The 23,147-nt window shown below is 41.6% G+C and overlaps 1 protein-coding gene across 1 annotated transcript in view; it reads left to right on the top strand.

Moving 5' to 3' along the window:
* TMEM132C (transmembrane protein 132C) overlaps positions 1–23,147 on the top strand; it is a 2,628,872-nt gene that overhangs the window by 1,123,696 nt on the left and 1,482,029 nt on the right. The gene's annotated exons all lie outside the window — the stretch shown is intronic.

The following is a 23,147-nucleotide window of genomic DNA, read 5'->3' as shown; positions in this document are numbered from 1 at the left end:
ATCAGGTTTCTATTTCTTCTGATTCCTCCTCTGATCAGGAATATTCTTTTCCCCCTATAAGAATTCTGATGCTGAAGAATCTATACCTTCAGCTTCTCCTCCAGAGGACTATTCTTTTGGGGAAACCTTGCATACCATGAGGGAGCATTTCCACTGGGAGAGCCAAGATTTTTCAGAATCTAAAAAGAGGCTCAGGGATTTCCTTTTACTACCTCAACACAGGCCAGTAGCCATTCCACCTGTGTGAGACATTGTAGATGATGTCTTTTTGGAGTCTAGTCTTACCCCTGACTCCTTACCTCCAGCTCCTGTTAAGCCTGACAGATATTACAGGGTTCCTAACTCTCATAAATTCCTTTTTAAAACCCTGCTGCAGACCCAGAATTTATTTCACAGGGTCCCAAAGGAGTTAAGGCTTCCACTTCCAAAACCCTACCCCCTCTGACAGAGATTCTAGGGCACTGGATAGATGAGGAAAAAAAGGTTTACACATCTGCTACTTTGGCTATAAGGGCCTTAAACTGTCAGTTTCATATGCTCAAATATCAGCAACATGTCATGGCATTGCTTAAACAGAAAACGTTGTTAAATTCTGAATGTGCAGAAAACAAGGAAATGCAGGATTTATTGCATGCAGCTGAACAAGTTGGAAAGCATAATTTGCAATGTGGTTTTGATTCTTTGGAGGCCTCCTGCAGGGCCGCAGTTACGGGTTCTGTAATTAGGAGGCATGCTTGGTTAAAGGAACAAAATCTGCCTGATCATGTCAAAGTTAAATTATTAGATGCACCTTTACAGCATGATACTTTGTTTGGTGTTAATGCAGAAGAGGTGTTAAAGAAAATGGAGGACAAAGCTAAATCTATGAAAACTGTCAAAGATTTTTTACAAGTACAGCCACCTAGGTTTAGTAGACACTGACCTACAAAGAATCGGTCCTTTCCTGTGTTAGACAGACCACAAAGGGGCAGATCCAGATGCCCTAGAGGCAGATCCCAGGCTCAAGGATCATACAGGTCAAAGCAATAGGGTGCTTCTACCTCCAAAGTTGGAGAAGACAAATCACAACCATACAGGAGACAGTCCCAATGACTTCCCCCTACCTGCACCAAGCACTTATCTACTGGCAGCACCCTTAGGGGGAAAATTAGCATTTTTTTCTCAAAATTGGCACATTATAACCCAGGACAAGGGGGTTCTAAGCATCGTGTCACAAGGCTACAAGTTCCATTTCCATACCCTGACAAAGGCAAATGGCTGGCCAGATCTGCCAAAAAAATCAATGGGCAGAGGCACAAAAACAAGTCTCATCCCTCATGGACATGGGGGCCATTCAACAAGTACCAGAGCAAGAGCAGGGACAAGGATTTTACTCAAGAATGTTCTTGGTACCCAGAAAGAACAAGGCCTGGAGACCAATACTGGACCTATCTATTCTGAACACATTCCTGGATATACCAAAATTCAAGATGTTGACTTTGCAGCAGCTTCTGCCCATGCTGGGCAAGAAAACTTGGCTTGTGACTCTAGACCTAAAAGAGGCATATCTCCATGTCCCAATCAGACAATTATGCATAAGATACCTCAGATTCAAGGCTGGCTCAATGCATTACCAATTCTCTGCACTGCCCTTTGGCTTATCTACTGCACCCAGGGTCTTTACAAAGTGCCTGGCACCAGTAATTGCATTCTGCAGACAAAGAGGAATACAAATATATCCTTACTTGGACGACTGTCTAATTCAAGCAGAGAACAAGGACATTCTTCTACAGCATCTGGCGTTTGTGAAAAGACTTCTAACATGCCTAGGGTACACAGTCAACGAAAAGAAATCAAAACTAGTACCCTCTCAAGAGATAATATTCCTGGGTGCAAGCTTAAATACAACTGCCCAGATGGCTTATCTCACACCAGACAAACAAAGGCAACTGACTCCCTATTTCAAAATGTGGGCAACAAAGGCCCAGCTATCTGCAAGAAAAATTCTGCAGGGTTTGGGCTTCATGGCATCCTGCATCCTACTAATTTCATATGCAAGATTGCATATGAGGAAACTTCAATGTTACCTAAAAAGTGTTTGGACTCAACATTGCTGCAGCCTGGAAACAATGATTACTCTCATTCCCTGCCTGCAACAGGAGTTTCGATGGTGGGCAAAGGCTTGTCACCAAAACAAGGGACAGCCATTCACATTACCCCCGGCCAGGCAGACACTAACAACGGATGTATCACATTATGCCTGGGGGGCCCACATGGCAGGAAAATGCATTCAGGGCACATGGTCCTCAAACCAAATGCATCTACATATCAATCAAAAGAGATGCTAGCTGTTCAAAATGCCCTGACAGCCTTCAAGGACCTACTTCATCCAGGACAACTACTGATAAAGACAGACAACACCACGGTCATGTGGTATATAAACAAGCAGGGTGCACACATTCTTACCCCCTTTGCAGACTAGCCATGACTTTGTGGGACACAGCATTGACTTACCAAGTACATCTGCAGGCACAATTCCTGCCAGGAAGGGAAAATACTCAGGCAGACGAACTAAGCAGAAACCTCATGGATCCCCACGAGTGGCAGCTGGATCCACAAGTCTTCAGCATGATAACAAGGAAATGGGGATGCCTGGACATATATCTGTTTGCCACCTCTCACAACTACCAACTAAAAAGATTCCGCACAAGGACTTATCACAGACAAGCATGGAAAGTGGATGCCCTGTCTTTCAGCTGGAAAAACCTGTCAGTATATGCCTTTCCCCCACTGCCTCTCCTCCCCAAGGTACTCCTAAAGGTCAGACAGGAGAAGCCAAAGATGATACTGATTGCCCCAGACTGGCCCCGCCAGTACTGGTATCCAATCCTAAGGAACTTGTCTCAATGCCCAACTTGGACCTTACCTCAAATACCTCATCTGCTGTCCCAGCAAAACAATCAGATCCTGCACAGCCAACTCAGGACTTTAAACCTGGCAGCATGGCGGCTAATGTAGTCATACAAAACAGACCTCTCAGTAAAGCTGTGATGGATGTCATTTTGGAAGCCAGAAGGCCTAGTACTAGAAAATCTTATGCTGGAAAATGGAAGAGATTCTGTGCTTGGAACCAGGCACAAGGAACTAATACAGCTGTGCCAACTATTCCTCAGATTTTGCAATACTTAACTGAGATGCTGGACAAAGGCCTATCTTTTTCATCTATTAAAATTCATGCCTCTGCCATTTCAGCTCATTACAATACAGAGCCACCAATCTTTTCTCATCCCTTATAAAAACAGTACCTCAGAGGAGCCAAAAACTTAAGGTCTCCAAGGAGATCACCAATGCCTGCATGAGACCTCAACTATGTCTTGGAAAAACTCACCCTGCCTCCTTTTGATCCAGCTGCTACTGCTGATATAAAGTTTTTATCTTGGAAAATAGCTCTGCTTCTAGCAATAACTTCTGCAAGACGAATTTCAGAGCTACAGGCACTCATGGCTGTGGAACCTTTTATCATTTTTTATCCAGACAGGGTCTCTCTGAGGACAAACCCAACATTTATGCCTAAGGTGGTGTCCAGTGTGGCTCTTAACCAAACTATTCATCTGCCAACTTTTTATACAAAACCACAGAACAAGGGGGAGAGAATTCTGCATTCTTTGGATGTACACAGACAGCTTAGATTCTACTTGGACAGAACCAAAGTTTTCAGAAAGACAGAGCAATTACTAGTGACATATGCTGCAGGATCACAAGGAAAGGCTATCTCAAAGCAGACTATTTCAAAGTGGATTGCCACTGCATTCGTTTCTGCTACTTACACATTGGCAAGCCAGTGCCTAAGGGAATTAGACCACATTCAACCAGAGCTGCAGCCACTTCAGCAGCCTTTCCCAGGGGAGTACCAACCAAGGACATTTTAGAGGCTGCTACTTGGAGTTCAGTGCATGCCTTTACAAAGCACTATCATCTGCCACTCTACTCTAAATCCAGGGCAGGCTTTGCCACTGCAGTTCTGCAGGGCCTCATAGCTGCTCCTAATGCTGTTTAGCTCCATCCTTTCAACCATAGCTTTGGGACTCTACCCAAATGTAATGACTACAACAGTGAAACACGAAGAACATAGTACAGTTGTGTACACCTACCATAAATGTAGATGTTCGAGTGTATTCACTGTTGCAGTCCAGGCTACCCACCCGCCATCCCCCTTTCTTCTGATGGAGCCTATCTTTCCTTCTCTGATTTATACAACCTATGTGGTGTATTTGCTTGTAGATGTAGGTAAAGTTTATATTGGTGCATGTATTTTTATATATATAAATTTTGGCTACCCTTCTAGGGGGCACCTGACATCTGGGGCAAGAAAAACTAAAGAAAATGGCGTTGACTGTTTATTTTATACCCCTGACCATCTGACATTAGGGAAGGAGTGACAGCAACTGATGCAGGACCCAAGACTTTGGAATTCAGGCCGACTGAGGGCAAACTGCCAGCAGGATTACCCAAATGTAATGACTGCAACAGTGAATACACTCGAGCATCTACATTTATGGTAAGTGTACACAACTGTACTTTTTGTCTCATTTCCCATCGACCGAACAGTGGAGAAATAACACTAAGGTTGCCAGATGTATGCAGACAGGTAAAATGAGGCTTTCATAGAAGCAAAAATAAATTTACACAGACTGTAGAGAGGACAATCCAGAGCTTAACTGAAACAATCCTGTGTTTGTTTGCTTGTGATTGAATGTGGCATAAGAGAAAATTTATTTTGATGTTTAGTTTACTTCTACCTCTGTTTTTCACTGTTTGTGGAAAGACAGGAATTTCTTGTAGACAGGAAGATCTACTATGATTTATATTTTGTTGTTTTACCTCTAATTTTCACTGCTTGTTGTGAGAAAGGGATAGATTTTAGGTAGGCAAACTGTACCCATCCCAAGGGGCCTACTCAGCAGTAAATTCACACAGACTGCAGAGAGGGGAATCCAAAGCTTATTTGAAACAGTCCTGTGTTGGTTTGTGATTTTATGATCTTTACTGTTATAACAAGGTGCCATTGTGAGCGACTGGCACAACTGCTGCGTTAGGTCAGAGTGATGACTTTATTGTACTTAATTTAATACATAGTTTTATATCGTTTGTGTGATCTTTCTCATTGAAGTTGTCTTAAAATCTCTTTGAATTTTGCGGTGATTGATTTTGATTATCCTTTAGTTTTAGAATCCTGTATTCATTTGCAGCTGAAAGTAGATTCCTTAAATGAGTAGGCCATTAATGATTTGTTAAAGCAGAAGCATCTTGCAAAATGTACTAAATGTTTTTATATTTAAAGGTAACACCCTGGTAACAGTGGTGACCTGTGTTCCTCATGTCAAAGGTTGCAGGATTTGATTGCCATTATTAATAGTAAATCTAGACTTACTGCTGATGATTGCACTTGTGCAATTGGCATGGCTTGGAGAACTTTTGTTACATATATTAATGACTTGACTGATGAGATAAATAATGTTAGGCAAAGTGCAGCTAGAGCACATTTAGGAAATGAAGTGTCTATTGTCAGTAAGGATCTGTCAACCCCTATAAAACGTGAAACTACTGATGATAACTTTGGAGTTCAGGACACAAGCATCCCGCAGTCTGAGAATTCAGAGCATGTAGAAGAAAACAAAAAATAGAAATAAAGGAAGGAAGAAGTTCAAAGAAAAAGAAATTTCCTAAAGTATCTGATGCAAATAGTATTCATACTAAAAGAAGGGTCTATATTATATAGTTGAAAAATCAAAATCTCGAACTCTCGGATGAGCGAAAATGCAGGTAATTGAAATCGCTATTGTTGGGGGCTGCGCACCCCCCCCAAAATATATTCCAACTCCAAGATCACACTACAGTGAGGATAGGGCAAATTTTCCGATCTTCATTGTACTGCGATCTCACAATATCGATTTCAATTACCTGCGTTTTTGCTCATCCAAGCATTCGAGATTTTGATTTTTCGTCATTCTGATAGGAACCTTAAAAGAATACTGCTTTGCTATTTAACACAAAAGTTACAGGGAATAATAACACTATTCTATCAGAAAACCTTCAATGTAACGAAACAGGCATCATCTTTCTGCAAGAGAAGGTACAAAAAAGAGACAAGGGGCAGGCAAAGAGGAAGAAATCAAAACAGAATTTGGAAGGATCGAAGATCATTACTGTAAGAAAAAAAGAGGAGAAAGACCAAAGTTGACAATATTGCTCAAGCTGTAGAAGCACAAAGCCAGCTGGATGAGAAATATATGTTGCAAATGTAATAAACAATGAAGAGTGGGATTAATAAAATTAATGGTGATGAACGTTGATAGAGCAAATGTTACTGAATTAGAAGCTGGAAATTCTTCAGATCTAGTCAGAAGTGTTATACTTGCAATATGTGATTCAGTTATTAGAGAAACTGATGCTTACATTTGCAGAGAAGATAATGACCATTAAATTGTGTTATGTTTGCCAGGAGCAAAAATATAGCTTGTGAGAAAGGCCTTAGAATGCCTTAATGTAAGAAGTATGACGCTGCCTTTACTCATGTTGGCACAAATTACCTCATCTGCAAGGGCCCTCTGACTGTTAGTAGGGAACTTACACCCCTGTTGGATAGCACTGCATACAGGAGTTAGGACATATTTTCACAAGACCCCTGTTCTTGCTTTCTTTTCATATTATAGCACAGAAGGGTCTCTTCTACCATATAATCCCTTGCTCTTTAGCTTTCACTGTTTATGGCCTTGCTCCTTCAGCAAGAAAGCTCTAATGTCGTGTAAGCATAAGACTGGCTTTATACTGGAGATGTTTTGAAGCCAGTAAGGGGTGAGCCTTCTACAAATGAAGTTACTATATTCAGAACTACTGCACTAGTGATCTATCTGAACACCTGTAAGTTCCTACATGGTTGTACTTTCTTATAATTCAAATAATACTCTTGAGACAAGGCCAAGTTCAACTGGTGCTTTTCAGTTTTCAGAACTGATTTATTCTGACCAGGAACTCCTAAACCAAATTAGTCTGATGGGTGAAGGCCAAAAAACTGCACCTTGTACCTAATTAATTTCCTGATCTGCTGTTCAGCCAGGGCTCATTTTCCACCCATGTTTTCCACCATTCAGGAACTGCTAATGCACAGTTATGGAGGAGATTCATTCCAAAGGATTAGGGGGATTTTGTGTGAAAGCAATTGACAGGTGTTGCTTGGCTATCTGATATAAATTTAGAAAATCCCTTGCCATGTGCTTAAACTACTTTAATACTTTCTTTTCCTTTTAAAAATATGGGAGAAAAGAGCCTGATTATTTTGCAGATGCTGAAAATGAGCAGTAAGTTTTCAGCACTAAAACAAAGACAAGGTAGTCAAAAAAAGACAAGACTGAATATTGAATTGTTTTAGTGCTTAAACAAAACATGATATACTTTGCAGCCTTTTTAATGATTACCAAAGTAATTTTACAAACCCATCTTCTATGATAGGAATGTGACAGTGTTGAAGCAGAAAGATCCTACTTTTAATACTGGTACCCCTACATTCAAGTAATATTCTTGAGCTGTGGTGTTCTTGTGGGCACGGGAACTAAGGAGGATCAAGTAACTCGTATCTTGCTCTCCTTCCGTAAGGGGATTTGAGGATCTGATAATGTAAGCATGCTTCAAGATAGAGTGGAGAATTAGCAAAGAATAAATCAACACTGTGAAGAATCATGATCTCATGTACCAGACTGACCAGCGGCTGAAATATTTAAACAGCATGCCACGGAGTGATAGTCTCTCCAGCTCTGCTAATCCTCATTAACAGGATTTACATTGCAGAATATATTAACAAACGGGCAAGTGTGAAGTCTAAAGCAAGATGTTATCTGGAAAATACATCAAAGACAAGAACAGAAATAAAATTTGTAACTTTTTTCTTTCATGAGTCGGATTAATATAAATGTTCCAATTTTAATTCTGTCTGTTGAATTTTTTCTAACTTGCCTTAAACATTTGGCTGTTGAATTGCCACACAGTTTTGACTATTACAGGTTTCTCAAATGGATTCTGCTGTATTGTTTCTGAGGTGGGTGGTGAAGAGTCACAATCTGTCATGGTGAAACTCAGGACAAAATCTATATTAACACAAACATTTTCAGAAAAAAAATAGAAACACAAAATATGCTACTGACATTTTTTTTTTTTTTTTTAATTGCAAGTGTCACAGAGGTGAGTAGTGTGTGTGTGTGTGTGTGTGTGTGTGTGTGTGTGTGTGTGTGTGTGTGTGTGTGTGTGTGTGAGTGACAGGGGAATAATCCAGGTAGTCTTACAGGGTGAGTGATGGTATATGCATATTGGACACAGGGTGAGTGTCACTTAAAGATTGGCATATTAACTAAAGCTATTTGAATAATAATGGTTCATATGTTGTTTGGAGTGGAAAAATTGAACAATTGGACAATGCAGACATATTTGCATGTACATATACAAAATCACACACACACACACGCACACACACACACACACACACACACACACACACACACACACACACACACACACACACACACACACACCAAGATTTATGAAAAATGTTTCTTTCTTCCAGGGGATCACAGCAATATGACATCGATAAAAAAATTAGTGTAGATATTATCAAATACAACACACATTTATAGCAGATAGGCCCTAGTATTGAAAAACACATAGACAGGTTTTTCATCAAGATCTTATTATATATATATATATATATATATATATATATATATATATATATATATATATATATATATATATATATATATATATATATATATAGAGAGAGAGAGAGAGAGATGTAGGTGGAACTTGCAAAACCCACATCTTCCCCCAGATTCAGCAAGCCCTGCATGGTGTGCAGGACTAGTGCAGGAGCTCCAGCAGGCAATATGTCTGCTGTGCAATCTAGGAATAAGCTGCAGGGACGTGCATGAGTGCTCCTGCACTAGCCCTGCACGGACTCAGCTCCTGAATGCAAATCACCCCATTTGCAGGTGAAATCCATGCAGATGAGGTGAATTTGTGATCCAGGAAGCTGTCAGCTGGCCGTGCAGGACAAGCGTAATCTGCAGAAATGCACTTTGTTAGTAACCGAGTACATTTCTGCAAAGTACAAAACGGAGCCATGACAGCTCCAAGTAAAGGGTGTATATTATGTTGAAAGCATGCCAATGGCCAAATATATGGCCAGTGGCATGAAAAACAGTCACCAAAAAAAAAAAACTTTATTTTTTTAGCCGATTTCGGCTGTTTAAGAGTAAGGCAGCGGTGCACAAATGGGATCGGGCGAAAAATAAAATAAAAAACTAAAATAAGCATTCTAACCAAAATCAGTATTTTGCCATTATACTCAGTGGCAAGCAGAAGACACCATGGCCAGTAAATACTGGTTGCTAAGGGGGGAGGCTCAATGTGGGACCTGTAACCATGCATCAGCAGGCAATCCTATGCAAATGAGGGGAATGATACTGAATCCCAGATTTCCCCTCAGTGCTAGTCAGCACCCAACAGATTAAGAGCCGGAATAGCTTGGTGCAAGCCTAGGAGTTAGCTGACATCATGGGGGGTGTCAGGCATACTGTAAGCGGACTGGACCCCTGTGGCTCAGGTTTACCCTTAGTTTAGCAGAGCTAAGCAAGGGGGTGTGTCTGAGGCTGTCTAGTACTCTTTACATTGCCTAAGTGGGTGTGCGTGCTGCTCTCTGAGTTTTAAAGGGGAAAAAAAGTAAACCAGGAAATAGCAGCTCTTTGCACATTAGAGCACTGTGTTTGCACGGCATGCCCCCAGGCTTAAACAGGAAGGCAGTGTGAATGGAAAACAGCAGTAAGAGGGTAATCTAGGAGAACTAGCATAGCTGGCTGGTGAAATGTATCAGAATCAGCCAATTACACAGGCAGCAGACCAGCCCAGCCCAGAACAATACTATAAACTATGCAAACACCTTTCCGTCTGGTTTTTCCCAAATACTCTGCACCATCAGTGTATACAAGCGGGGAAATTGTAACAAACAAAAACAACAAAGTAAAACAAAATAAATAACCAAACGTGTAACAACAAGAAAAAGTACTCCACAGCCCCTCGCCCAAAAAAAATTTAAATGCACGTAGTCACTGAACGTATAGAAGTTTAATTAAAACACACAACATTTTCGTCACTCCTCTCAAGCAACTTCCTCAGAGAAAAGATAAAACAGTTACAAGTTGTATTCAGATTTTAAAAAACGTTCAACACGGTTTAATTATACTAACCAATCAGGTTGCTACTTTGGTGATTAGTTTCCAGGGAGTAAATAAAATTTAAAGCAACACAGGTAAAAAAGTGGAACAATGAAAAATCTAAACTTTAAACAGGTAAAACCTGTCACAATACTGTAGTGTCATCTGAAAAGTTTTCCTGTCAACTCCTTAATGAAGTTAAATACTACAGTTTAAAACAACACATGTAAGAAATAAAAAAATCAAAGTAACACAACGGAAAATATTAAACAAATAATATTTGTCACCATACAATAGTATCATCTAAAACATTTTCTTGTTAAGTCCTTATCGAAGCATATACTATTGTAAAAAGTAGGTTAACATATAAAAATTGTGTAAAAAAGTATAAATATGTATTAATATGTAACAGTTGCCTGTCCACTAAGGTGGTTGAAAGTTACCTCTCTTTTGGTAAAGTATCATTGTCTCAAATAGCTCTTTAGTTTTAGTATACTAGCTATATTACAATTATCATTGAGACCTGTGTGAAAAAAGGCGTTCAGTGACAACTGCCATTCAAGTTCACAGCATTCTAGTGTCAGTGAAGTAGGTCCCCCTCTAATGTCATGATTGATTTGATCAATAGCTAAAAATTGAAAAGCATGGTCCCCTTTCATGTTAATGTGTTTCGCTAAAGCATTGTCATTCTTGTCCTTTGAAATAGCGTAAATATGTTCGTAAATCCTATCTTTAAATTTACAATCTGTTTTTCCCACATAAAATGCAGGGCAGTTTTTACAAACTGCTAAATAAATAATACTTTTAGAGTTACAATCAAGTTTGTGCATAATCTGATGTTTTCTACCTGCTATTTTAAAGGAACCCCGAGTTTTAACGTGTTTACACATCTTACAGAAGCCACATTGGAAACAGCCTCTAATTCTATTAGAAACTCTTGGTTTCTTAATTTCAAGAAGACTCTTTAAATTGGCTCCTCTCTTATAGATGGTTATCAAGTGAGGGCCAATTCTTTCCATTAACAAATTGTCTTTATGTAACAAATACCAATTCTTGTGAAGGATAAATTTAACTTGATCACTGTCATTGTTAAAGGTAGAAATAAAGCTTGACTTATAGAAATAGTTAGTGGCTCCTTGGTTTGTTACACGTACATTACTACTACAATAGGATATATTTGTAGACTGTAAATCATTAACAGTGTCTACATGATCAGTTTTTGATGCATTGTTAAGTCTCTTGTCATGTAAGATAGGGTTGAAAATACCTGCCTTACGTTTGTTTTTTATTTCTACTACCAGTTCCTGGACTAGGTAATAAGGATAACCTCTATTTACAAACATGCTCCCCAATTGATCACATTCCTCTAAGAAATCTACTTCAAGAGAACACATCCTTGCTGCTCTAACAAGTTGGCCCTTAACTATAAAGTGTTTCTGTTTAAAAGGATGTGCACTGGAATAGTGTAAGAAAGAATTGCAATAAGTGGGTTTCCCATAAATAGTTGAACACAACTTGTTGTAATTAGAGGCTTTTGTTAGTTTAACGTCCAGGTAGTCAATACTGTTTGTGTCAAATTTATATGTAAATTTGAAAAAAGAGGTAGTAGAATTCAAATAATCAACAAACTTATCAGCTGCTAATTGGTCACCTTTAAAGATGATAAATATGTCGTCCAAAAATCTCATATAATATACCAGTAAATTTTTAATGTCTGGTAGATGAAAAATATACTGTTTTTCCCAATAGGCTACAAACATGTTCGCTTGACTTGCTCCACATGGTGAGCCCATCGCTACACCATGTTTTTGTAAATAGTGTTGACCATTAAAAGTAAAGAAATTATTTGTTAAAATGATATCAATCAGACACTAATTCAATGTCACTAGCTGGAGCATTTTTTTCTTTCATCATTAAAGCTGTCCATTCAACTGCTTCCATGTGTGGAATAGAAGTATAAAGATCAACCACATCTATGGTCAAAAAGTAAAAATTTTGGTCAAAAGGTAAACTGTTAAGACTATCTAAAAACAGACTTGTGGGATCTGTTTCAAATATTTTTGAAGAATAGAGTCCACTACTTTAGCACACGGGTAGGTTAGAGAAGCTCTACCGTCAATGAGAGGTCTCATTGGTGGGTGCAGCATGTCCTTGTGAGTTTTTGAAATCCCAAACATTATAGGTAGTTTGGGTAAGGGTATGTTAATATAATTTAAAGTGTCAGTGTCAATTCTAGTTTCAATAAACATGTCTCTAAAGTAGTTTTTGACTCTGGACAAAGCTATATTGTATTCATTTAATGAAACCTTAGTGTAAGCTGGACTATCTAATACGAGTTCCATTCTTTTATTGTAATCTATTATATCAAAAATGACCAATCCCCCTCCTTTATCTGGTTTTATACATCAAACCAAAGAGGATCTCAACAATTCTAGTGCTTGTTTTTGTTCAAGACTCTCATTGTTTAGTCTAGAACTAGTATTTAGCTTACGATTACATGGAATATGTCTGATATCTAGTTCACAAATATTTTCAAACAACCATAGCAAAGGATGTAAAGGAGGGTTAAAGGTACTTAAAGGTTTGTTACATAAAGACAATTTGTTAATGGAAAGAATTGGCCCTCACTTGATAACAATCTATAAGAGAGGAGTCAATTTAAAGAGTCTTCTTGAAACTAAGAAACCAAGAGTTTCTAATAGAATTAGAGGCTGTTTCCAATGTGGCTTCTGTAAGACGTGTAAACACGTTAAAACTGGGGGTTCCTTTGAAATAGCAGGTAGTAAACATCAGATTATGCACAAACTTGATTGTAACTCTAAAAGTATTATTTATTTAGCAGTTTGTAAAAACTGCCCTGCATTTTATGTGAGAAAAACAGATCGTAAATTTAAAGATAGAATTTATGAACATATTTACGCTATTTCATACGTTCAGTGACTACGTGCATTTAAATTTTTTTCAGGCGAGTGGCTGTGGAGTACTTTTTCTTGTAAAAACAACAAAATGATAGGGGCTGCAGCAGCTAACAGACATCAACATGTGGAAGAGGCTAAGGGTGGTGAGGATGAGAATGCTGTCGACCAACCCACAGTGAGGAGATGGAGAAGGGTGTACAGACCCAGGCTAACCTACCAGGGGCTATATAAGCTGGAGATAGTGGAGTGTTATAGGGTGGACAGGGACCTCCTACAGCAAATTATTGAGCTGTGCTGGCGACGCCTGACACACAGAATTAACACAGGGGAACCCATCCCAGTGGATACCAAGGTATGTGTTGGCCTAGGAATACTAGCCACAGGTACCTCCCAAAGGTCAACTGGTGATATCATGGGGATCTCACAGGCATCAGCATACAGGGTATTCCACCAGTTCCTGGATGCCATGAAAGCACATGCTGATGAGCAAGTATATTTCCCCAACACCCGTGAGGTGTTGGCCAGCAATATGCGTCTCTTCCACCAAATAGCAGAATACCCTGAGGTATTGGGTGCTACAGACACATATGCATCAAAGCACCACCTGATGAGCGGGGTAGGGTCTACATCAACTGAAAGGGCTTCCCCTCCATTAACTTCCAGGTCCTGTGTGATGCCCAGGGCATAATAATGAATGTGTGTGCTGGCTGACCTGGAAGCTGTCACGATTCCCACATCGAGCATCTAATGCAGCTGTACCAGAGATTTGCCAATAGGGACAACCCTTACGGTCACCTAGTGGGGGATGCTGGGTATGCACTGGAGCCATGGCTGATGACACCCATTAACCAGGAACAGCACGGGGCAGGGCCACACAGCCCCCCACCAATGCCAAGCCCTGCACAGTTACAGAGTGACTCAGAGGAGGAACAACCTGAGTCTGCCCCAGTAGGCAGAAGGAAGTGTGCCTGGTATGCCCTGACCTTGGTAAAGAGGCAACGCATAGCACATACACTGACGCAGTAGGGACTCAGGGAATGACACCTCTCTCTGACTCACACATACAGTAAAAATGATGCTAAACATGACACTACCTGTGCTCCACCATATATAGAGAGTGTACTATGTGCATCTGACATAGGCAGCCCTCCAGCATCATCCTCAATACTGGCACACCCACAAGGTAAGTCACTCTCCTTACCAATTGCTGAATGGAGTAGCATGTGTTGTTACTTGTATCTATGGTATGGATGTGAGCATGCAAGGGAATCGGGTGGCTGAATGGGATGCCAGCAGATAGTAGACACCTATAGTGGCAGCATGAGATCTGTAACAAATACTGGTGTCACCATAGTAACCAGTACTACACATGGTGACAAAACCCACTGCAGAAAATGTGCTGGGCCACATGTGTGTCCATATGACACACACATGCCAGTCAGGGAGGTTCACATACTCAACAACTGTCTCAGCCAGCAGGACAGGTGTAGATAAACACAAACAAAGGCTGTGCTAAGGCCTCTGAATGACGTCTATGGGTAACCTCCCCCCAGGCCTACACAGACAGACTACGTCAGGTCAGGCAGTGGGATGTTAGTTCTGATATGCCTCTAGTCAGCATGATAGGTTAGAATACAGAATGAAATGGAGTACCTGATATACCAGTACAGTCATAGCAAATGAAATGTGCACAAGTGTCAGGTGTGCCCCCCCAGTCTTATGTAGAAATGTAGAAACAGTCAGGTGTGCCCCCCAATCCTATGTAGAAATGTAGTAACAGTCAGGTGTGTCCCCCAATCCTATGTAGAAATGTAGTAACAGTCAGCTATGCCACCAATCCTATGTAGAAATGTAGTAACAGTCTAGTGTGTCCCCCCATCCGATGTAGACATGTTGTAACAGTCAGGTGTGCCCCCCCTCCAATCTGATGTAGAAATGTAGTAACATGTATGTGTAGGTATAATACCATTGGAGCACAGATGGCCTGAGATGGCCAAGGTAGCAGGATAGATTGTAGCATTTGTACAATGTGCAGGTATGCGTGTGTTAGGTTAGTGTGTGTTACATATTGTGTGAGAGTGGTCAGTATGTATGCATGGTGAGGTTTGACCTGGTGGCCATTGCCCAGTACTGCCGATGACAGGGCCAAGTCCTCACAACTGCAGTGCCAAACGCAATGGACCCCAGTATAACACATACTAACAGTACGCCATTGTAAATGTATGGAGGTAATATGTGTCACCATCTGAAAGATGGACATGGCATGACTGTCGGACGAGATATACAAGAAGTACACAGAGGAATGTACCCCAGACAGACAGTGTATAATGTGTGACCATGAAATGGACACACCCTTGGAATTGTACATACAGGTTTGAATCACATTATCTGGCCTTGTAGTGGGGAATACCGATGTTGTCTGGCCAAACAGTCACAGATCACAAAGGTCATAGGAATGATGTATTGAGAAACAGCTGATGTCCCTGCACAAGCCAGCATCACTGGAATGCCCCATGCATATCTGTGAGTCAGATGCAAGTAGTGTCCATAGCACACATGGACCCAGCTCACCCAAATACCACCCACAGGTACCTCTCTGGAATTATCCCTGCTGTTGGGAATGGGTACAATATGACCCCACCTGTGTATGGCAATAGCAAAAGAATGCAGCATGCAGTGCAAGTGTCCCATGCAGGTGTGCCCTAGCTGTAAGCAGCACCCTGCCAGCATCCATACCACCTGAACACCTGGCACACCTACCCTGTCACCCTAGGGGAATATAATGTATGGCAGTCTGGTACCGTAGGACTGACAGAATGCAACAGCCTGCTACAGCTGGCCTGCATCACCACCAAATGGCCTTCAGTCATCTGCCAAAGGCCTGTGTCTCACTGATATTGCCAGTGTATGTTATGTCACAGACTCCCAAATAACAACATAACACAGTCCACAGAACCCATATGCAAGGCCATGTGGACAAACCACAGTAACATGTCCACCATGTCCCACTGCATGAACTGTGGACCAACAACAATACACTGCTGTGATGAGATGATAACTATAGGGAAAGTATCAGAGAATGTTTGCATAATGTATGGAAGAGGATACAATAATAGAGGGGGTTGGTGGGAGCATGGGCAGCATGGAATGTGCAAACCCCAAAATGCAGCCATGTGCACATACTATCCCTGGCTGCAAACACAACAATGGGTGGCTACAAACCTGCCCGTACACCACAGTAGGGGTAATGTCCTGACTTATGACCCCTGCCTCTGGGTGACCTATGTGAATTCTGTACAGCTGTGAGGTATTGCCACAGCAAGATAAGGCCAAACTGTCACATTGATGGATGTACAAGTATGGGATCCTCTGCCACCACTTAACCAAGGTGCTGAACAGGTTACACAGACCCAGCAGCAAGTGTCTGCAGCTCCCCCTTCGGAATGGCATTAGTTTACAGGAATATGTAGGCTTTTGGCCATAATACTGGACACAGATGCATTCACCCTTTGTTCCCCAGGACATCACTTCAAGCAAAAATGTCTACCTGACAGTACTTGATGACATAAAACATCACAGTGTATAACACTACACATATCTGAATATCTCTGCTAACACCAGGACCATGTAACAGAAGCAGCACAGACACAATTATCTACAGTACCCACTTTCCCTTGCCCAGGTTGACCCCATATTGCCAAATGATCTACAGATAACCAGCAGAAACAGTTTGCTAGCTGTAGGTGTAGAACACTAAAGTATGCACTGGAGTACAATCTACCTGGAATGGATCCACACATTCAATACAGAAGGGCATACTGGGCATGCTCCCACATTTAAAGAAATGAAGGCAATGTCAGTCAACAACATACTGAAAGGTCATACTGGGCATGCTCACACACTTAAACAAATGAAGCCCATGTCTGGCAACAACAGTGGACCATACGTATCTGACATTTGCAGATGTTAGTGCATATACTCCTCAGTATGCACCAGTCATGCTTTGCACACACACATTGGATAGGAATACACACAAATATCCAAGGACAACACACTATAATATGCTAAAAGTACACATACATAGACTTTCGGAAGAGAGGGACAGTGACAAAGAGGCTTCCATCACGAGGCCTGTCTCACCCAGCATGCAGCCAAATGGATACAACCACAACCACATGATGTGTAAATGTCATTCACTGTAGAAATTAGCCACTGGTATCCCTTAGCATTATAAACTCTGTGGTACTAGTGCTAACTGTGCAACATGATTGTACAAGGCAGTATCATCTAGGAGGTGTATACACATACCTGCGGAATATAAACCTGCGTGTGCCTGAGTGTGGTGTGTCTACCTATAGATGAATGGGTTATGGCCCATGCACACACACTGCCCTCTGCATAGCTCTACTATGCCAAGCCCGCTGATGTCAGTCACTGTGAAATACATCTTTGTGGAAAGGTTAACCCAGTAATCTCTGTGGCGCATCTTGTAACTGTGTAATGCTGTAGTGTGATATACTAGTTAGGTAGGAGTTCTAATCCCAGACATGGCAACTGTGTGTGTCTGTCTGTGTAGGAAGCAATGTTTTTTAGGCTATTCACACCCACTACAATTCAAATGCCCTACTTTGGCAAGCCTGCTGATGTAATTCACTTTGAAATACACCTTTGGGGAAGGGCTAACCCAGTAATCTCTGTGGCATTTATTGTAACTGCATAATGCAGTAGTGTGATAAACTAGTTAGGTAGGAATTCAAATCCCAGACATGGCAATTTTGTGTGTGTGTGTGTGTGTGTGTGTGTGTGTGTGTGTGTGTGTGTGTGTGTGTGTGTGTGTGTGTGTGTGTGTGTGTGTGTGTGCATGCTTGTGTGTATGCTTGTGTGTGTGTGTGTGTGTGTGTGTGTGTGTGTGTGTGTGTGTGTGTGTGTGTGTGTGTGTGTGTGCCTGTCTGTGTAGGGAGCAATGCTTTTTAGGCTACTCACACTCACTATAATTCCAATGCCCTACTTTGGCAAGCCTGCTGATGTCATTCACCTTGAAATACACCTTTGGGGAAGGGCTAACCCACTAATCTCTGTGGCTTGTTTTGTAACTGCGTAATGGTATAGTGTGATAAACTAGTCAGGTAGGAGTTCTAATCCCAGACATGTCAATTTTGTGTGTGTGTGTGTGTGTGTGTGTGTGTGTGTGTGTGTGTGTGTGTGTGTGTGTGTGCATGTGCGTGTGTGTGTGTGTGTGTGTGTGTGTGTGTGTGTAAGAAGCAATGCTTTGTAGGCTAGTCACACTCAGTACAGTTCCAATTTCCTACTTTGGCAAGCCTGCTGAAGTCATTCACTTTGAAATACACCTTTGGGGAAGGGGTAGCCCAGTAATCTCTGTGGTGCATCTTATAACTTTGAAATGCTGTAGTGTGATAAAGTAGTTAGGTAGGAGTTCTAATCCCAGACATGGCAATTTGTGTGTGTGTGTGTTTGTGGGAGCAATGCTTTTGAGGCCATTCACAGTCACTACAACCTCCATTACCCTTCTTTGGCAAGCCTGCTGATGTCATTCCCAGTGAAATACACCTTTGGAGAAGGAGTACTTCAGTAATCTCTATGGTGCGTCCTATAACTGCGTAATGCTGTAGTGTGATATATAGGTAGGAGTTCTAATCCCAGACATGGCACCTGTGTGTGTCTGTGTTTGTCATTCGTATCATGTTTTGAGGTGGCCGTGAGTGTGTAGCAACTGGACTCATTGTGGAGCGGGTTTTGCAAATTTCTTATATGGTGGGCCTATTATATGTCACAATGTCCACCTTACAAGGATAACAGATGTCAAATAACTGAGAGGCTGGGTGCCAATCCATACACCTACATGTGATATTAAGGCCTGGCGAATAAAGTAAGCAACCCTTGTATTACCGAAGAAGACTCTCAACCCATGTCTCATACATGACCAGCCATGAGAGTTACTGACTTCATATCCCTCATAGGACATATGTCACAACAAACCCTGGTACAACAGTAAATGTATGAGGTTATCACAGCAACTTGTCAATATTGGGCCAGTGTTTGTAGCTCCAGCCACAAGTCTGTCGACTTTTATTCATATGTCATGCAGTCAGAGGTGCATATATACTGTACACCATATTTATTGACATCATACCTGATAACAAGCCAGTCAAATATCAGACTGCTAGGCAGTTGTTTCTGAGGACATAACTTGGGCATTCTGCGGTGTGTACATTACACGGGTCTGTGTGCTTATGGTGATTGTCGACAGAATGTGTATTGCGCATACATACCTTGGGCTGTACAAAGACTGTGCTAGATGCCATTGTTTGTGGTCCTGTTCCATCTGATGTTACATGCTGCTTCAGTGTATGGTACCCTATTGGCTCACATGTCTGTAGGGCCAGACACTCATGTGTCCCATAGCACAGACAGGCATCAGACCACACAGTGTCATGACTCAGTGTATGTAGGTGTGTGTTGGTTAACCAATATGTTAATCCCTGTGGACACATTTCGCAATGACAAGATGTTAGTTATTTTGCAGGTGTCTGACATACCCTTCTGATACCCCGTCATGGTCACCACTGTGATGCAGTGCATTTAACAGCAACAATACATGAGCATGTACAGCATGCATTATGGGTAGGTGTGTTAGATGTGTGCATGGAATATACCATAGCCATTACATGCCCGGTGTATTGGCAAGCATCAACATAAATCATACTCACCAGCTACAGGCTGCTGCCTTGGTGGTATACCAGAGGGACCTACATAAGAGTGTGAGAGATGTGATGTCAGTAGCCACAGCTGTGGCATTGCTACAGGGTAGGTCCAGCATTACAGTACATCAACAGTACACGTTCACAATACAACCACATATGCACATCTGTTTATTACTACTATGCAGCAACAAACTATTTATATGACATGTCAGATATGCATGATCTACCTGTAAAGATGCAGATACATATGCAACAGTGATCTACTGATGTGCCCCATGGCCTTACCTGCATGCTCCTCAGCCGGTGTGTGGGTAGCACCCACCTCCACAATGGTGTCTGCCTGTTGTTGGGTGTGCAGATGGGCAGGTGCCACGAGGCTGGCGAGGAGCTCCTCAACACATGTCAGGGGGGATGGATGGCATGACCTCCCCATTGTGAGGTGATCCCCGCGGACTGCAGAAGCACACCGACGGGCATTGTGAAGCAGGTCAGATCAATGATGCCGGACCTGCTCATAACTGCGGTTATGCAGGCCATCATTGAGTCTGTGGACTGGGTTGCTCCACAGGGCAGTCTTCTCCTGCTGCTCATGGGTGGCCCTGCCAAACAGGATAGGATAGTGCTGGATTAGGTAGTTCAGCACAACCTCATTTTCTGCAGCCATGGGACATCTTGCCTGAAAGACATAAAGATGGAAACAGGTGTGAGCAACTCATACAGCAAGGTTACCATAGTTCTTAATACACATCTCTGTCACCCCCCCCACTATATCAGCGACAACAAACTGTTCACACAACTCAATAGGTATGGCTACAGCTTACCTACCAGTTTGACATATATTGTATTGTACCACACTTTGTGCTATGTGTTTTTAGCCATGTTCCCTGTGTGAACACTATAATTGCTGGCCTAGTATGGATATTTTCACCTGCATGCCATTGGCAGGGCCATTATGGTTCCATATATGCATGTGGTATGCTTGCTATGTGATTGCTGCACATCTGACATTCTGTGTTATTGGGGATATCTATGCATGCTGTTGGACATGTTCTGGGATTGTGTAGACTATTACTACCTACATATGTTTTATAACAGTGACAGAATGGCATGTTTAGGGAATAGTTGTCAGCAGAACCACCTCTACAACCTGATGGCCATGTTAGCAGGCCACATCACATGTGGGACCCACCCTGGGGCCACCTCATCTACTGGTCCAGCACTACCTTCAGGTGGAACCACCTCAGTGCAGCTATCAGTGTCCTCCACTTGCTACCTGTATGCAGCATGGTGTATTACTTTCAATTACCACTGTCATAGCAACCCACTACTCTAAATCACTACATCCTGTGGGCGTGGTCCCTTTACATGTCCTGTATGGTGGACATCCTTCGTGTGTGTGGGCAGCAGTGTTGCAGACAGCAGGTAGCAATACCTCTTACAAGAGGACTTGCACACTCAGGCCAGCTACATATTTGTATGAGGTTCCAGAAATACAAGCAGAGTGTGAGCAGTGTTGTTGTATGCAGTGTTACAGGGTTTGTGTGTACATACTAGTTTAACATGGAATGCAGTCTGTCTGCATAGCTCTCAACTGTGTGCCTATCCGCTTGATGGCCAGAGCTATGTGTGTTATGTTTTGCCTGTCCACCACACAGGTCTTGTGTCAGATATATCACTGGCTGTGTGTGTGTTGAGTGCTATCTGTACATGGCTACATCCATTTGTGTTTCTGACTTCATATTCCAGACTAAGGGTATATTGCAGACTATCCTGTAACACCAGCAACATGCTTAGTGTATGACAACACTATTTCACATATTGGCCTGTGTTCCAGCCTCTGTCCTCTACTTACATACCAGGTTTTGTCCATATGACATGCTGTCAGGGGTTATGTAGTGGCCTGTGAGTATGTCATGCTGCCATTCCTTCCATCATTCCACTGCTGTTGTGGCCCCACACATATTGTGGGGTTGGGGCCATATATGTGTAGGCTTCATCTGCACGATGCATTTGTGCCCTTATGCAGTCCAGAGGTCAGTGTATGTAACAGTGGTATATGGCCCTGTATGTCAGTCTATGAGGGGGGATGTACCATAACTAACCTAGGCTGTTACAACATGTGAGGGGTATCAGGGGTAAGCTGCCTTATGGTATCTGGATGTACATTACCGTACAATTCACCTTGGGTAACTGCAGGCCTACTGCTTCCTGCCATACAGACTGTTCTGTTTGTCAGTCTGATTGTGATGGTTTCAGTAATGCCTTATTATCTAACAGATACATCCCATTGTGTCAACAGATGTCTTTACCCCCTTGGTATTGTGCACAGAGTATAGATAGAGGCTGCTGGACTATACATCTGCATTAATTACTGTTGATTGATTGTTATCCTGTGGCCTAGTCTGTCTTTACTGTTGTACTACTTGAAGGCATTGTTCTGGACAGCAACATATGTAATGATTTCCAGAATACTGTATTAATTTATTTGTCTGACAGCTGCATTAGTCTGTTTATATGTATTTCAGAGTATAAACAGCTATATGACATGGCATATACAACTGTAATAGTACACAAATAAAACTTTCTCATGTATGCAAACCTGTGTGTGGTGTTATATCCTCTGACGTCTCTGAGGATGTATGTTGCAGGCAACAATTGTCTTTTGTATGGGTGACTCATACAGTGTCCAGTTGGTAAGGTGGCAACTGTAGGCATACTGGCTGTTCTGTATGGTGTACACCCTCAAAATATGTATCTTCCTATACATATCTCTGTGTGTGCATGTGTAGTTACATATATATATATATATATATATATATATATATATATATATATATATATACATATATGTATCTGCATATATGTGTCTGTGTATATGTATCCTAGGAATGTTTATTGCTTCAACATTGTACATTCCCTATGGTAGCCAGACTGTACTGCATGATATAGTATTGATACCAGCCTGACATCATACAGGTGGGGTGAATTGCTGTTAACATCTAGTGCCCATGTTCTTTCAGGTCCTGGTTATGGGATTTGCAACAGTTGGTATTGTATTGCAGGGCAGACCTGTTTGGCTGTGTGTGTGTGTGGGAGGGGATATCAATACATATATGACGTATGATGCTTGGGCCCCCTCACCCCCATTAACAGTGCCTGTGGTCATACATGTATTTATGTTCTCTTTTATATCTATAGATATATATATCTGTATATATATATATATATATATATATATATATATATATATATATTTATATACATATATA

The sequence above is a fragment of the Protopterus annectens genome, chromosome 4.part0, assembly GCF_019279795.1.
Source record: "Protopterus annectens isolate FY-2018-M chromosome 4.part0, PAN1.0, whole genome shotgun sequence".
NCBI classification, from domain to species: domain Eukaryota; kingdom Metazoa; phylum Chordata; order Ceratodontiformes; family Protopteridae; genus Protopterus; species Protopterus annectens.
This window is presented reverse-complemented; position numbering and strand designations above follow the sequence as displayed.